The following is an 18,593-nucleotide window of genomic DNA, read 5'->3' as shown; positions in this document are numbered from 1 at the left end:
AAGCCAAAGTGCCTGTGGTGCCGGTGGCGGCTGCTGATGTTAGGCGGTGTTTTATGCTCGGCTGTGCCTACGCACAACTACCCACCTACCTGGTCCCGACGGCAACGACAGGCCCGTCCTTTGTGGGTCGCGCGACGCTGCCTTCCTTAGCGCGCGATGAGACCGCGTTATTGATAACGCGTGTCTGGCGGAGGCGGCTCTGCCTGACGTTGTCTCCTGAGCTGGCTGGCTGGCTGGCTTCTCTCCCGCCATGCGAATGGCGAAAATAAAGATATTTAGCTGTCTTCGTGCTGCGCTTGCGGTGAAATCGCGGAGCCCGCGGGGCTCTTCCGTCGAGGTGATGTTCCTTGAAGTATCGCCTATCTTAGCTGCGTTTACCGTCGAATTCGCGAAATTTTGCCTCATTTTTTTTTCTGCCGTTTTACCGAGCAAGGAAAAATTGCGCTCTTGCTTCTCGTGGCTTTCTTGGCTCCGCGAAGAACCCTAATCGAGGTTAAGGAAGTCTCCCTCTTTTTTTCCTTACTTCCGTAAAGACAGCGTGTCTGGTTATTGCTGAATTTGCTGACGGAAGCAGCGAAAGTTTCGATAAGGAGACGTTACATCGATTTACCTCGTTGTGGCTAAAGCTTGAGTGCCGAAAAAAAATATTGAAGAAATACAGGCATGGAGCTTGACAGGTACAAGTGTCAAACTGTTTCCAGATAGTGCGTGTTAGTGTGCGTGATACAGAAATAAATTTAAAAATAAGAGTGACAGAGCGTACTGCCGGGAACGCTGAGCGCAGAATCAACGTAATCCGCCTTCCTACACTATTTCTATGTCTCGCAGCATTTCTGCTAATAATAAATAAATAAAAACACATTGTGAACATCCGTCTTCAGTGCGGTTTCTTTTTTCACGAACCACACAATGGGCTTTGCGAATAAAATGACTCACGAATATTCTCGGTAAAGATAAAAAAAGAAAGGGAGGAAGGAAGAAAGGAAGTAAGAGCTGTATTGATTGTCATGCTGGTTATTGACAAAAACATTTAAAATTAATCAAAAATTTAAATGGGCATGATGTATTTGTTGAACAAACGATTTTTTGCATTACGACATGCGCTGCGACTATGCAATATGACCATCCACCGAACTTCGACAATAGTTTTCGTGGAAAGCCCGACTTGATAGACACTTTTCATGATTGTAAATCTAACTTTCTGGCGAGGCATTTTGCCCAGCTATAATGCCGGCTCAGTAATTTTCGCAAACAGCGTGTGCAAGCACACTTCGGTTGTATTATGACATATAACATGTATACGTGGCTGTCATCATGAAGCCATGCGCAATAGGCAAGGTCCAGCTTGTGTAACTAGCGCTTCGTCTGTGCCGTGCAGTGTGATGTGCAGTGCAGAGAAGCGCACTTGTGAATTATGAAAATGGTCTCTTGCGCCTAATGCGTGACACGTGAAAGAGACTATTCTTTATAACAATCAGTAGGGAATCCTCGCGGTCCCTCGCCGGCGCTCAACCGATTGTACTATCAGGACATCGGGTACCTGTATACGCTGGGAAAACGTTCATCGCTATACTTTTAATTACGGTACCTTATGTCCTTTGCGTATCTGCATATGACAGTCAAGTGTTAACAATTACATAACAATCAAATATTGTGGAAAAACTGGCGACGAAAGTTGCCGACATTTACGACATCCTCAGATAAGTAAATCACAATCGTGTATGCCACGTGTATTTGCCTTTGAAAAGGGATAGCAACAAACAGTTAGCTAGCCTGGTTGAACTGATCAGGTTTCATATCGCAGTCAAGCACCATGCCTATCTCAACGTTACCTTGTAAAATTATATGTGCCTGTAACGAGCCCGGCTCTCTGTCTTCCCTGTTTTGTCTCCACCAATACTTCAGACGTATCTTGCTCATCTTGTATGCATTTATCGCAGCGCCGCCATCGACGTTCCACTTCAATTACACCAAGTCGAGCTCGGAGCGCGCCACGCTCCTCTGCGAGGTGGACGGCGCATTCCCCATGCCGCACCTGAAGATGTACCGGCTCTTGCCGGACTCGGACGACGACAAGGCGGAGCTGGTCAACGTGCAGCTGACGACAGAGCGCAGGGACGGCCTGTACCGCGCCACCATGACGAGCGAGGTGCTGGACGCCAGCCTGCCGCAGGACGAAGAGACCGTGTTCCTGTGCAGCTACACCTTCAAGGAGATCAAGTACCACCGCTTCCAGAGGCTCGTATACGTCCCCGGTGAGTAACGAGTCCTGCCTCGTACTGCTCCGTCCTTTTCCTTTTTTTTCTTTTCTGTATTTACGCGGCAAACTTGACGTGGACTGAGGAGATGGCGACTTGAAACGGCGCTGGTTACATGTATCAAGACTGTAGCCCACACTTACGAGGACACTCATTGAGCCAGCTGGACTCGTGACCGTTTTCAGAAACCAAGATTCTTGGAGCCGTTCGCATCGCTGGCGCAGAAAGCAACCAGGGCGTTGTCAGGGAACCTGAAGCCGACAGGTCTCGGCCACCGTTTATAAACATGGCTCGCACCTTCAAGTGCGCGCGCAATCGTGATCTGTCTTCACTTTCTTCTGTCTTTTCTTCACTTTACCCTCTTCCCCCAGTGCAGGATAGCAAACCGGATGTATGTCTGGTTGACCTCTCTACCCTTCCTTGCTTCTTTTGTTTTCCTCTACGAGGCCGCGTGAACGGTAACACACGGTACTTGAGGCTGCGATTGTACTGAAGTGATGGAATAGCATTAAGGTATCGAGGTTACCGCAGTTTGATATCATATACGAGAATTAGTGTGTGATGTCGAAAGTCATATGCTTTAAGTACAACAATGCAAGTTGTGCCACAGATTCACGGAGACTACGAATGAACGCAACAGTGAAAGTCACTGTTAAAGCGAGACACCAGTCGCTTAATCTATAGTGAAGACTAAAAAAATGGGTGTCGCGCGTGGTTCATAAGAAAGTAACAACGCAAAGACAAGTCAGGTACGATGTAATGAAGTTGACCACATGCATCACTTTGATAGGACAAAGAGAGGGGACACGACATAGTTTAATGCAGGCCACTCGCCATTAGAAGTTTCTTTTACGTGAACGCGCATGCTAAGCTACACACCACGCCACGGAATCGTACCTGAGTTAGTTCCCCTATGACATACACTAATAATTGCGCAGACGTTCATGGTATTGTGACCACCCAATGCCTCTGCAGTATAACGCAAGTCCACGTGTACGTTGCACACATCGATGTGCAATTTAGGCAATGTATTCAAAGAAGGTGCGCTACTAAAGCAGCACGAAGGAGTCCTAGCTGTTGCCTCCAGATTGCGCAGAAAACGAGCAGCACGCTGCATGTCCCCCCATGCCTGTTAGTAAAGCGAAAATCTTTCTCTCTATGCGCAAAGCCCGCGTCATCATGTACGTCAATCATGGACCAGCCGCGACTGTCGCTCTGAGAATGTATGCATCGATGTGCGTCTGTACAATACACACCCTCAAGTTATGCTTTCTGTTCTCATTCATTTCTTTTTTTTTCTCAATCACTGCTCTCGTTGTGCTAGAGGCCCACGCGGGGCCTAATCCCGAAATAAGGGCCACAACCATGGCGCAACCGGGTCCACTGCAGCGCCCAACCCCGACCGTGAGGAGGATGAAAAGCTGGAATACTAGGTTACCGTAGTCCAAGCGCTAGCGTAGGAATAGAGGCTCGGACCGTCCCGAGGGACATCCCGTATCTAAAGGGCAATGAACGAACGACAGCCAATGGAGAGGATGCACCGGCCGTCTCGGAAGCCAAGTACAGTCGGCCTCAAAAGTTTACGAACCCTGTGATCTGAGAAAACGTAGAATGTTCGTGCAGTTTGTGACCACCGCTTGTAAAACCTCACAACGCTGTTCTTCGCCTGTATAATTACAGACTGCGAATTCTAACACATGGCCACATGGGGACCTAAACTGTGAAGGTGAGATTCAGTGGCTCGTGTGCTTTTGATGGAGGACTGTACTTGACGAAGCGCCCAAGTACGTAGTATATATATACAGTGTAGACAGCGTCAAAGCTTTGTAGCACTTTAAGCTTCCTCATCACTTTGACACGCTTATTTCAGCCATGAAGAATAACATCTAAAGGGTTGCTGCCCCCTCCCCCCCCCCCCTTTTTTTTTTTCTTCAGTGTGCCAATTTCAATGTGGTTGGTATGGTTGAGCTCGTGAATGTTTTCTGTTCCTTGATTTCGTTCGTCTTTTTTTTTACCATTCAATTTTCGTGCCTTGAGAAAAGTTCTGTGCTTTGTATGTTTCCCTACAATTGTCAGTAAAAATCTGCAAATCAAGTTACACCCTCTTGTGGTGTAACTTGTACGCTCTTGTACACTCTTTTAGGCTTGTACGCTCGAATCACACCAGGTTTTTCTGAGAACACGCACCAAGTTCGCAGCTTTTAGATTCACGTACTCTGATTCCGATGTCCCTTCGATACACTTTTATGTTTTGACCAGATGTACACCTGCGTCCTGCTACAACTGGCCAAAATAATATAGAACACACAGAAGGTAGTACTGACTGTAAGGCTACATCTGCATACAGATCCCTGTGCAGAGCAACCTGCCAGTCTTCAAGATAAATAGGCTTAAGACAGAACCAATTTCTGGCCTTTGTCTAACGCGTGTTTGCTAATACAGTGATCCAAGCACGAGCGAAGTGTCAGTGACGAATGCCGTAAACTGGCGGCCGTCGCCACTGCCTTTAAGTCTGGCACTGTCCCGTGAGCTCGTTTACCAAGCTGTCGCCAACTCTAATCAAAGGCTATGCGGGCGCCAGTCTAGAAAGCAGAGCAGTATGCACAAACACAGAGCATGTAAGTACACACGTTATAGTGGAAGCGCTAAAAGAGGCAGTCTGAACGGCGTTTCAGTGTTCTTCCGAATCTAATAAAAAAAAAGGAGAAAAAAAAAGCAGATAGAAAAAAGGCGTGTGCTCTAGTTGGAAGCCTACAAAGAGACCACCACTGTTGCTCTCTCTCTCTGTCTTTGCTTCGAAAGATTTAGTCAGCCCAGGGGATGCGTTCAGCGCAAGCATTCACCGACCGTTTAGGAAGAAAAAGAGCCTTCCCGCTACGGCTGCTTTCCCTCTGCAACGGTCGCCGTGTTGTGAAGCCGACTTCCCCTCTGTGAGTGCGCCTTTGTGTCGCCTTGACACACGCGCGCGCACTGCCCAGGGATTTTGCCGCTTCCGACTCGCTTGTCTGCCGAGCAGAACATACTGTCACAAACAGATCGACGCTCGCATTGGATGCGACGACGCTGTCTGTGGGGAAGGCGACGAAGAATGGGCGCCGAGCTCGCAGGCAGCAGGGCGGGGATGGGACTGCTCCCGTCCCGATCTCTTCGGGGGCTACCGCGAGGGAAGCGGGCAAACAAACGACTGGCACCGTGACGCTTCCTCCCTTTAACCTTTCACACTTGTATCCGGAGCTACCGTTTGTTCACGCCTACAACGCCGGTCGGTTGGTATGCGCTCAGTGAAGAGCAAGGAAAGATAAAGACGAGTTCTAAGCCTAAGTGGCCTATTTTGCGACCTTCATTTCTTTCTTGTCAAAATCCGCAGTGGTGTTGCCAGCGTTACTGTCAGTAGCATATTTTCATCTATCCGTTGGGAAAGTACTCCGACGCAGAAAACGGCGGGTAAAAACACCAAGGAGGTAGACGGATAAAGCCTTTTCTGCAATGGTTTCTTTCTGCAGGTACGATGTACCAATTGGTCCTTCTATAAACCACGCCATCGTTTTTTGCTGGTGGCTTCTAGCATTGTACCAACTCCGCTAGGTGTTTCTTTCCGGATTTTAACTAACGTAAGCTTCTGGCAAAGGCTCTATGTAAGATCAATGAAATGGTAACGGCCCTCCGCTTTGAAGTTCAATTTTGTGTAAGAACGGTAACATGTGTGCTGCAGCGCATGAAGAAAAACTCAAGCATCAACGATAAAATGTCCACAGCTTCCAAGTTACCTTCAACGTTTCTAAAGCGACAAAAAAAAGAAGATATATAGTTAAGAGTTAGTGGGTTTGTTGCACTATTAACAGCCGGCTGCTCATGCTGGAAGCAGGCAAGACCCAATAGTCAAAGTGTGCGATGTTTTTACAGTGGCCACTAACAACAGCATTGCAGAGGGACCATGGCAAGCAAACATTTCCAATGTGTTTGCAATCTTCTAGTTCCATTTACAAAGTCTATAGCGCTATGGAGCACCCCAGAGACCGTAAAAAAGGTTCCTTCGTCGTGAATTCGAAAGGTAACAAACGACCTTTGCTCCGTCCGAACAATAATGCGATTGTGCACCCGTTGCGCGGTAGCAACGAAGTATCGTGACACCCCTTGTATGTTCAGCTTTTGGCGTAATGCCACTCGCGCGCTCTGCTCCCGTCTTCTAAACTCGGACGTCTAAGTCCCTACAAAAACGAAGGCTTCAGAAATTGCGCTGCATTGGTCTCTGTCCCGACTAAGAACGCTTATTTTTTCAAGTGCGTCTTCACCTATCGGAATGATTCGCACATGATCCATAGCCAGGACAAACCGGCTTAGTTCTCCACTAGCATCAGGTCAGCACGAAACTGTTTCAGTCCGTAGTAAACCTACATTCTGCAGGCCACCGGCACCTTTAGCTTACGTTTTCTTTCTCAAAGGACATCGACGTAAGTCATTTATCTCTAGTGGCGTCTACCGTCGCGTTGAAGATGCCTATTCTGAAACGCAATTACCGTAAGCAGGTTTCGTGGAAGCCGTTCTTCTTCGTCTCTTAAGCTTTCTTTCTGCGTGCAGCTTGTGTTCAGAGACAGCTGCTAAGTACGTCTTGTGTGGCAAGTCGAACTGTTCATGTACAATTCGCAAGCCGTTACGCACGCTTTCTCCTCTATTTCCGACGGAACTTCCTATCTCACTGCTGTTTATGCGCATTCATTTCGCTCCTTCATAGTTGTCTTTTCATTATTCTGCTGCGTTTATATTACAAATATCAGCTTTTTTTATTTGCAACACAGCGTTGGAATCGGGACAATTTTATGCATTTAATCAGCAGACCCTGCCATAGTTTACATAAAAGGATCACACTTCATCGGGTAGTCATATTTTCAACCAAAGTGCGCAGGGAAGGTAGAAGTTATCTATTGAAGAAAGGCCTACTCCAGTCCCTCCTTCATCTTTGTTGCAAGTAGCGTGGCAGTTTCTGTTATTTGTGCTTTCACCAATGCGCTAAAGAACATGCCGTACTGCCGAGTAGTAGTGACTGGTTTGCTTTCGACGTCATCACGCCTTCTGACGCAGTAGAAGGAATACAGGACGCAATAGAAGCGACTAAAGGTGGCCCAGGTTCGAAATACAGGGACTGGTAGAAATGAGCGTCTTGGGGCCCCTTTAGTGATGCTCGGATCGTCGCCTGCCGAGCTTTAGGTTTGCAGTCAAGTGTTTCGCTGGCCGCCATGCCACAACTCGCTGCCTATAGGCGAGAAAACGTGGCAGAGCACCACGTGGCGCTGGGCGGCTTCGCAACACGAAGGGTTCGAGGCGAACTCGGGAAACAGGGCGGTGGAGGACGCGCTCCCGACTCTGAGCTGATGGAACACTCCCCCCTCCGTGCCTTTCCACCCGGGAGCTCTGGCAATCAACTTACCAAATGCTGAGGGCCCGGCTTCCCGCTGCTTCGGCTCAACAGATACGTGTTTGTTGGCCTGTTTGTATGCTCATCTGCGTATCTAGCCAAGCCCTCCTTCTCTGTGCGTTCGCGATTTACGTGCGTTCTTTTTTTTTTACTTTTTCTTTTACTTTTTTTTTCTTTGTTCAACGAAACGATTCTTCTCTGTCGTCCTATTCGCTTCTTTATGTTTATCTGGTTTTGTGCCGGTACACAACGCCCTCATTCTTTTTTTTTCTTTTTTTCCAGGAGAGTAGTAGCACATTGTTCATGCAATACTTGCACTTCGCGCGTTTTTTTTTTCCGAGAGAAACAAAAGTGCAAAATAGAGTATTTGTCTTCGCCTTTCAGGTGTACATAAAGATGAGGAGAAGAGTATTTGTCGTCTGTCCTAGCAATGGCTGCCAATTTGTTTGCTCATAAATTGAACAAAGGATACCAAAAACAAGCAAGCTGTTAGAAGATAGCGGATAGAAGAGCAATGCAAACAAAGTAGTATCCGCTGATAGCGTATGAAATACGCAGCTACGTAGCTACGAACATACTGTAGGTAAGTATTCAACAAATCGAAGCTATAGAATTCGCGGTAAGTATGGTGCTCTAAGGTAATTTAAAAATGTTTACATAAACCATTACGATGATTGTCATTGTCAGCGAATAGCCCTTATTCGCGAATAGGCTTTAGAAACTGTCTTTTAATAAAGCGCAGGGAAGACAAGTGCACGCGAGTGTCGTCAGGTGCGGGAGAAAAAAGAAATTGGATGATATATAAGCAAACTACTGACACTTCAAGGGCAAGCATAAGTACGGCTTTTAAAGTAAATTTGAGCTAGGGCACAGAGCATTGTACACCCACAATGCATAGAGTCAGATGCTTGAAGCTTGATATCCTCATCGTCATCTGGTGCGCATCTTTAGCCGTTTCAATTGATTTAATTAATTAAATTATGGGGTTTTACGTGCCAAAACCACGATCTGATTATGAGGCACGCCGTAGTGGGGGACTCCGGAAATACATATATATTAGGTATTAGGTTTAGGTATATTAGGTATATATAGTTGATCAACCAATGGATTAATACAGTTCTGGTCATAACCGACCCCCCGGAAGTGCGGTGACCTCAATCCTTGCACCTCCATCATTTGACATTCGTCATCTCGAATGCTTACCTCAGCTCGACTGCTACCTTTGCCGTATATACACGGCTTGTTTGCAGAGCGACCGCCAATGCGGCTCTCGCTCGTCCCACCTGGTCCCATAAATTAAACACCAGCCGGCCACAACTTTCCCAGGACAGACGTGCGTGGAGTGCACCCACGCACACACTTCGCAGAGCCGCGATGAGGCAGCCGAGCCGAAGGCCGCGACTCCGCAACTCGCGGCTTAGAGAACGGAGCAATCCGAGCCTATAAAGCCAAGCAGGCTAGCCTTCTTCCTGACCGGCGAAGTTCCGCGAGGCTGGTCAATTCATTCCGCGACGTCCGCAGCGCAGCGCTAAGGGTCGACTCTTCCCGGGCTCTTTAGCCTCCTCACCTTTTCCTCAGTGACCGTGTCTTCGGCCGAGAGGACGATGGTGCTCCGAGAAGCCGCCGCTCAGCCAGACCCGCTCTCATACCTCCCCCCTACCCCCGCCTTTTCCTCTAACCCAGCGACGATCATCTGCAGGACCGCGGCAGCAGACGAAGCCATTCATGAGCGGATTTCTTACTCCGGGACAGACTCATTTGGAGGCCACCGGGTTCTGCGCGGTGGGAGCTGACCGGGCAGGCCGGCTGGCCGGTCGGCTCGCTGGATCATTCTGCGGAATGCCGTTTTAATTACGTCTTCCAGCCGCAATCCCGAATCCCCTTTCCTGACCCGCCTTCGCGTCCTCGCGACGCTCCCTCGGTAGCAAAGCGTTCCAGCGGCCCCCTGTATATATACCCCGAGCACCGCATCACTCTCTGTCTCTGTACGCGCCTTGCCCGCCCGATCCGTGGAGGAAGTGATTTCGAAAGAGAGAGTCCTTCTTGCGTCGTCGCGCCTGCTTTAGTTCCAGCTGCGGGGACGCGTTTTCTATACAGCTCCCGACACTGGAGCGCGGTGCTCACGCTGTATGAATATAGCGTATACTTAGAAGGCGATATACGACAGAAAACAAATTAAACACTGGAATTTTACGTGCCATAACCACGATGTGAGTATGAGGCAAGCCGTATAGTGGGGAACTCCGGATTAATGCTGACCACCTGGTGTTCTTTAACTAACACCTAAACCTATATGCACACGAGTGATTTTGCATTTCGCAGGCGTTGTGCCCCTTCCGGTGGCAGTTGCCAGCCTTGCTCCTCGCTTTCCATTTCCTGTGTATATGTTTACAAATCAAATAACAATTATAATAATCTAAAACTCGGCTGCCTAAGCAGGGATCGAATCCGGGACATAAATAATGTCTCGGAATATGTGGTACGTAGTAGAAGAGAGGACAGTCTTAAATTATTTATGGCTTCTAAGTCTGAGAACGATAAATAATAGCAATTATGCCATGTTCCGCACTGAAATTGACAACGCAGAAGAGAGATTCAGCTTGCAGTCTTCGGCGGAAGGAGCTCAACCGAATATGTAAGCTTTCATGTCAATAAGAATAACACGCGTTTGCATCTGCATTTTAAAGCGTAGGTTTCCTTGCCTACCCTTCCGGGTTTGGCATGCATAACATGCTGCTGCTGGGTCGGTCGATATCTGGGCGGACATATTTGTGCATATACATATATACGAAGCTTATAAGTGCGCTGACTGCTAGTACCAGCAAACTGGCTTACATGACCCTTCTATGCTGACCGACAATGCATTGCGAGTAAGTGCACCCCTGTTCTGCGGAGAAAAATATCCCATCATAAAGATTGAACATATAAGTCGGCTTTTATAGGTGTCTCAGAAGCACACCGACCTCTTAAAAGAATAGCGCATTATATTCAACGAATGCTTTTTTTTATTATTTACCTGATTTTCTTCAATTTAGCCATTCGATATCTGCCACTGGGTGTGCGCCAATTATTGGCCAATCCTCCAGAATTGTTATGTGCCACTGTGACACAACCGGTACGCATAATCCTTAAATGTTGCAAAATATGTGTCGTACTTTTCTGTGCATGCACCTGTCACACATACCTGTAATACACATGTCAACAAGCGCCGATCATACATCATGCATCGTCTTTGTCTTCGTGGCATCACTGTGTTCACGGCTCACGCTGCGCATCATCCTAATTTGGTGTTTTCATTTCGACATATCTTATTAGCGGTGCAGTGCATAAACATAAAAGTTGCATGATAATAAAGTTGTGTCGTTTGCGGTGAACAAACAAACCCCGCTTGAGTTTGCACGCTGCATAGGATGAACGGAAGCGCAATTCTAGTTGTATAGGATTCAATACAAACCACTTGACTGAAGCTTCGCTTCACATGTATTGCAACATGTTCGTCGGATTTTCATAAATCTTTAGTTGTGGCCTTGTAAAATATGCTCCAACAGTCCTTATCGATCGCTGTCGCTTGTAAAACATTTTAGCTCCGATTGTCGTCATCTCTACTCCGAGTTCAAGTTGACAGCCGCCTCATCGCGGTAGCACGCCACTGTGAGAGCAGTACGGACAACAGCCGTTTTCTTAAGAGTGCAATCCATGTTTCTCTTTCTTTTTTGCGAACGTAAAGTTCATGTCTACGCGTGCGCTTAAAATGCATCACGATATAGAAATAAATAGAAAGCAAAGGACTGCCAAAGTAGATTATTCCTTATTTCGTGTTACTCAATGACGAAGACCACCCCCAACGTACGCCACCTGCGTAAACACCTCGCCCTTTGAAGCTTTACGTTCGCATTCTACAGGAAACACCGGTGTGGTCTCGTCGTAAAGGCATCGATAAGGGAACGATAATTTTTCACGCGTCGCGCCATTGCTTTAGTAATATCTCTCGACTGTACGAACGACACGCCCCGCCTCCCCGTACGTAAGCGAAAACCGCGCCTCGTTACGCTCGCGATTTTAGCCGGGATCGCCCGTTTTTAGCCGCAACCGCCGCCCAATACTTCGCGCGTCGCGGGACGCGCATCTTACCGCACGCGCGCACATGTTACGTATACGCGCACTCTCTCGCCACGTCGGGACAAGCGCCGTTTACGCACGCCGAGCGTAGCCCCCCGGAACAAACTTCTATACTCCCGCCCCATTAACCGAACTCACGAAAAGCAAGACGGTTTCCGGAGGCTGTGCCCACCTCCCATCCCGCACCCCCGCCGCCGCCCCTGCCCCAACTCCGTGCTCACGACGAACTCTGACCGGAAACCCGCACCCCGCGTCTATAGGTCGTCTCGCAGTCGCAGTGACGCTATGCTACACTACGTTCCTGGCATAGTGCAGTTGTAGACAGGGAGAGGGAGTGACGCACATGTTGCCCCGCAGGCGTTGCCAGTAATAGAAACGAAGTTCTTCCCACGTGCCGTATCGTGGGCACAAACGTAGCGTGTCGCCCTGCCTCGCTGCTACGTAGAGACGCGTAGGACATCCGGGGCACACTATTGAGACAGCGGGTGTATGCGGCAGGTCTTTCGTGACGGCTTGGCTTTCGGAACGCCGCCGTTAGCGGGGACGAACGGCAGGGCGCCGACTCAGAAACGACCGGCGTCGTCCCAAAGGCGTGATTATCTTGAAGGAGGTATCTCTGGCTACTTTATGAACAGGCTCAGATCGCCAGAACGGCGGGGTACTCGCTGCCATGCATGTCATCTCGGTCTCGTCGTTATCTCTTGCCGTTACAAGAGCGTGTTCGCGTAGACATCTTGGTCATCCCGGTCCAGGCAAATTGAGTGTCCATAACTGTAAATGTGACATCTGTGCAAGAGTAGCCGTTAAATCGTGGCTACCGTGAACTCACTGAGGCGTGTGTATTGAGGTGTTAATGGATACATAATTGTTCAGTTTGCTTAGTGAAGTGCGCACGTGACTGAACTTGATTACTTATGACACGGCCCCTGCACGCTTTAATGTATTGAGGTAAACGCGTGTCGGTAAACCGTTACCAAATTATTTTATTGTTCATTACTTTTGCTTTTAGTGGTGAAGCAGATACACGTGTGTAGTTGCGCTCCTCGAAGACTCTGTGGCCCCCACAATCGGCACCTTGATTTCGTGGAACGAACGAGTGAATCTTGTGGACGTTACTATACTGCCTTTCCTGTGAAGGCAAAACTCGGGCTGGTGGAAAGGAAAGAAAGGAAATGCAGAGATGGATGGAGGAAGGAAGGAATAAAGAAACGGTGAAGGAGGGCGGAAGATTGTTTAGAGTTGTCTAGACACTTGCATGCTAGAAAGGGTAGGAGGAACTAACTAAATTCTGGCCATATCTGCTGCGAACCGGCAAGCGCCTTCTAATTCCAAATAAGGCGACACGTGATACTGAAAAACAAATTGAGAAAGACTAAATTATATTTCCATGGTATTCTAAAGACCAATAAGCCTACCACACCTGCTTGAGAACGTAACGGTTGAGCAAATAGAAAATAACAGCAATAAATATATATATACTCGTATGAGGCCACATCCAAAGCACGAGAATTACGCTCTCAGAACTAGCTGCCGGGAAATATTCGTTCAACTAAACGACCGCACACACAGTGCATCGCAGCGCAAACTGTCACCGCAATAATTTCCAACGCGCCGGTAGCACGTAAAACCGCGCCTGCGGCGGTGTTCGGCGAAGGCCCTGCAGGGCCGCGCACATCGCCTCGCGCAAAGTAGCTACCGTCAGAGAGCGCGTGGCTCGGGAAGAATGGCGCCGTTATTCGCAATGGCGAGCCGTTCGTAACCCCGTAATTGCTTCGATGGAAGTTTCTCGCCCGCTTGCCTGCCGGCGCTCTTTAGCTGTAACGCTTTCGCGCGATTCGCACCGAGGCTCGACTCTTTCTCTCGCGTGCGTGCTTGCTTGTTTGCGGTCTCGCCATCATCGCAACCGTCCAGACCCTATAGGCCGCCGTTTGTACGCGGGACGATCTCTCGCACCACCCTGGTCATCCCGAGCGCTCGCACGGAAGTCTACGGCGATTAAAAGGGATTTGCGATGCGAAACGGCCGTCGTTAATATAAGGGCGCACCGGCCGCCGCTGCGCGACAGAGCGGAGGAAAGCCTCCGAGTTCTTTTGACCAGCCCCGCCATAGCGGCGTGGGTTTCGCGCTTCTTTTCAGCCGTTTCCATCTCCTCGCACGCAGTCCGTTCTCATTTCCAGCAGATCGCGATGCTTGGCGCAGAGTGATGGTGTTTAAAGAAACCCTGCGCAAGTAACGGGCGGCGTAAGCGATCAGAAATGTTATATGTTTCATGTGTCAGATTTAAGTGTCCTCCTTTTAAGTGCTCTATGGGTTCCAAAACTACACACATAATTTAGAGGGGAGGGAAATCAGAGACGAAAGGATTGAATTGAGAATTCATCTGCAATGCGAAGGAAGCGGCTGCAGACGGCGATACCGGTTTAGGCAGGTAGCGTTATATATCCTTCAAGTTGTGCGAGGGCTGTCCTTCTGTGAGTGCGCTCTGGTGGGCCTTACACTGCTAAGTGTTTCACCCCTTATTCGTTAGCGCACGGGGTGGCAAGTTAATTACTAAGCTACGACGACCGCACTCCCGTAAAGGCGGAATGCAAAAGTGAGACCCCGAGCACGGTGTCTTGGGTGGAAATGAAAGAACCCATGGTGGTCAAATTTATTCCGCAGCCCTCCACTATGGCGTCTCATATATAGCCCACTGTGCAGCGCCACAATATAATTTTAGCATTTATTAGCAGCACACGATTTTTTCTGGTGAGGTTGATCTAAGGACAAGTTAGTCTCGACGAGAAACAAGCCGAGTATTACATGAAGGCCCGTATCCAAGATGGCTTTACGATAGAACGCATCATCGTGAGTATCTGCATCAATCCGCGTGTGGTATATCTACAGATCCGAACTTTTCTAGAGATGTGCGTGTATATGGGAAATTAGAAGGAGGCGTACGAAATGAAATTTATTTCACAAACAAGTTTTGTAAGTTAATGGGAAGTTTGTAGAATCACTGACTTTCCAGACGCTCTGTAGTTTGTACGTGTAGTTCTTCACCGCGGAGTGGGGACCAAGCGTGTTTTATGCGTGTGTAGGCTTGTACGTGAGTGTTCTCATGCCACTAGGAGATATGCGAAAAACTGGAAGTAGGGTTTTCCACACTATTAGAGTGCCCTACCCAAGATGGCCGACCTCCCGCTTACGGCGCCATTGAGCCGCAGATATGCTTGCAAACAGCGAGAATGTATTAAAGAAGAGATTGTGGCCAAGAGATAGCGGCGCCAGTTCGTGCACTCCTGCTTTATTTCACTTCTAGGGCGACGTCCGCCATCTTGTGTAGGGTCAAACGAGATGTGTGGAGAAGGCGCTCTTGTAGAATTTTGCATGTAACGCTGTGGAGGTGTACACATTTTTCTGTGTAGCGCACAGTCGTGTAAATCTTGTGGCATGTGGTCCGTTTTCATAACCCGCAAATTTCAATCACAGTGTGACCGGGTTTCCAGTCAACGCAGTGTTGATAGCCAAACCTGTGCGCATTCGGAAATTCTTGTTTCTGCAGCCTCCAAAAAGCGATCCTTGACTGCATGCATTGGAGTGTAACTACGCGTGCGTTGGTATGCGGGTCTAAGTGCCACCATGCCGAATTACACACTGAAGGAACTGCTACTGCTATGTCGTGAGCCTACTACGATTTCATAAAAACAGTGTGGAATACCGGCTTATTAGCAGGTATTCCACACTGCGAAGGCGGACGAGACAGGTGATTTCAGGCAACTGACTCGTAAATGTCTAAAAGTTTATCGACATGCGGCTTGCAAATTGGTGCCGATAATACTATTGTTTTTAATAAATTACAATGACAAAAAAAGAAAGACAACGTGCCAACGATGGGAGCGGCGTTCCCACGACTTCTGCATGCCTGTGAGCTACGGCGACAGCTGTGACTCAGCTCACTCTCTTGGGTATTTATGCACAAGCATGCCTATCTACCTAACCTAACCTAACCAAGCCTAGCCTAACCAAGAGAACAGGCTGGCTTCAGGAAGGGATATTCTACAATGGATCAAATCCATGTCATTAATCAGGTAATCGAGAAACTGTGGAGTACAATAAATCCCTCTATATGGCTTTCATAGATTATGAAAAGGCATTTGATTCAGTAGAAATACCAGCAGTCATAGAGGCATTGTGTAATCAAGGAGTCATCATCATCATCATTATCATCATCATCAGCCTATATTTATGTCCACTGCAGGACGAAGGCCTCTCTCTCCCTGTGATCTCCAATTACCCCTGTCTTGCGCTAGCTGATTCCAACTTGGGCCTGCAAATTTCCTAATCTCATCACCCTATCCTAGTTTTCTGCCGTCCTCGACTGCGCTTCCCTTCTCTCAGTATCCATTCTGTAAATCTAATAGTCCATCGGTTATCCATCCTATGCATTACATGGCCTGCCCAGCTCCATTTTTTCCGCTTAATGTCACTTAGAATATCGGCTATCCCCTGTTTGTTATCTGATCCACACCGCTCTCTTCCTGTCTCTTGAACGTTAGGCCTAACATTTTTCGTTGCATCGCTCTTTGTGCGGTCCTTAACTTCTTCTCGAGCTTCTTTGTTAACCTCCAAGTTTCTGCCCCATATGCCGGCACTGGTAGAATGCAATGATTGTACACTTTTCTTTTCAACGACAGTGGTAAGCTCCCAGTAAAGATTTGGCAATGCCTGCCGTATGCACTCCAACCCAATTTTATTCTTCTGTAAATTTCTTTCTCATGATCAGGATCCCCTGTGAGTAATTGACCTAGATAAACGTACTCCTTTACAGACTCTAGAGGCTGACTGGCGATCCTGAATTTTTGTTCCCTTGCCAGGCTATTGAACGTTTAGGACCAGTTTTGCACAGCAAATTTTCTGCAGAGACTTACTAGGCTGAGCCTTCGGTTTCCGCAACGTAGTCCTTCGTTGTCAAAAAACAATTCGCTAGCCACAAGTAGGTGCTGTCAAGATCCATGATGTCATGGTGACTTGTTGCAAGAACTTCCATGTGACATTGCCGCCAGTCTTTTGTTATTGCATCTTTCTGGCTTCTCAAGCCCAAGTATGGTGGTTTTGATATTGCAGAAGCATTACAGTTGAACCCGAACGTAACGAACATGGATAAAGTGAATTTTATCTCTACATCCAACACGCAACTTTCTGGCCGAAACTCAAGTAAAGTAACTCCTTCATAACGAACTAGACATTAAGTGTTGCATAGAAAACATTGTTCTTAGGGATGCTGAGAAACATTTAAAGGCACAGACAAGAATTACTGCCTACTAAGCAAGGATTTGTGATTAATAACATTAGTTCCTTGCTGGCTTACCGATTCCACTGCAGATAACAAATTCATATGTAATGAATGCATCACAAAAATTTCTCTAAGTTCGTTATAGGCAAGTTTGGGTATATTCAATTACCCTAATATATTTAACTATTTTTAGCTATAAGCATTTTCATTATAATCGGGTTTGGCTGTGTTTGCTAATACAGATTAACTATACATTTCTTTTTTGGTGTCTGTTTAAACACTATTAGTAGTGTTTAAACACTAGTAGTGGTGGCGTGGAGCAGACGTAGAACTCCCGGCTTCTAATCAAGGAGTACAGGAGGCATACGTGAATCTCCTGGGGAAATATCTACAAAGATTCCAGCTACATTACAAAGCTACATTGCCTATCGAGAAAGCGGTCAGGCAAGCAGACACAATCTCTCCCATTCTATTCACTGCATGCTTACAAGAAGTATTGAAGCTCTTAGACTGGGAAGGTTTAGGAGTAAGGATCAATGGCAAATATCTCAGCAACCTTCGGTTTGCAGGTGACATTGTCCTAGTCAGCAACAATGGCGACGAATTACAGGAAATTATTGAGGACCTTAACCGAGAAAGTGTAAGAGTGGGATTGAAGATTAATATGCAGAAGACAAAGATAATGGTGAATACCTGGCAAGAGAACAAGAATTCAGGATCGCCAGTCAGCCTCTGGAGTCCGTAAAGTAGTACGTTTATCTAGGTCAGTTACTCACAGGGGACCCTGATCATGAGAAGGAAATTTACAGAAGAATAAAATTGGGTTGGAGTGCACACGGCAGGTATTGCCAAATCCGGACTGGGAGCTTACCACTGTCGTTGAAAAGAAAAGTGTACAATCATTGCATTCTACCAGTTCCAGCATATGGGGCAGAAACTTGGAGGTTAACAAAGAAGCTCGAGAAGAAGTTAATGACCGCACAAATAGCGATCGAACGAAAAATGTTAGGCCTAACGTTAAGAGACAGGAAGAGAGCTGTGTGGATCAGAGAGCAAACGGGGATAGCCGATGTTCTAATGGACATTAAGAGAAAAAATGGAGCTGAGTAGGCCATGTAATGCATAGGATGGATAACCGGTGGACCATTAGAGTTACAGAATGGGTACCAAGAGAAGGGAAGCGCAGTCGAGGACGACATAAACTTGGGTAATGAAGTTAGGAAATCTGCAGGCGCAAGTTGGAATCAGCTAGTGCAAGACAGGGGTAATTGGAGATTACAGGGAGACGCCTTCGTCCTGCAGTGGACTTAAACATAGGATGATGATGATGATGATGATGATGATGATGATGATGATGCCTAGCTACGCCGTGCGAGTATTAGCCAGCGCCGTTCGTGGCTATTGCGGATGACAGAGAACGCCTATTAAACCGCAGGCTAAATATAGCACGTGACCTTAGAAGCACGTAACTACACAATAAAGCCTCGTATGCTGTACCCCAAGGCATCAAAGCTGCCAGAGTGGAGGC

At 47.6% G+C, this 18,593-nt stretch overlaps 1 pseudogene; it reads left to right on the top strand.

Annotated features, from left to right (window-relative positions):
• Positions 1-18,593, top strand: part of LOC119456774 (uncharacterized) — a 131,484-nt pseudogene that overhangs the window by 24,643 nt on the left and 88,248 nt on the right.

Source organism: Dermacentor silvarum, chromosome 6, assembly GCF_013339745.2.
Source record: "Dermacentor silvarum isolate Dsil-2018 chromosome 6, BIME_Dsil_1.4, whole genome shotgun sequence".
Classification (NCBI taxonomy): domain Eukaryota; kingdom Metazoa; phylum Arthropoda; class Arachnida; order Ixodida; family Ixodidae; genus Dermacentor; species Dermacentor silvarum.
Note: the sequence above shows the minus strand (reverse complement) of the source record. Positions and strands in the feature narration are given on the sequence as shown.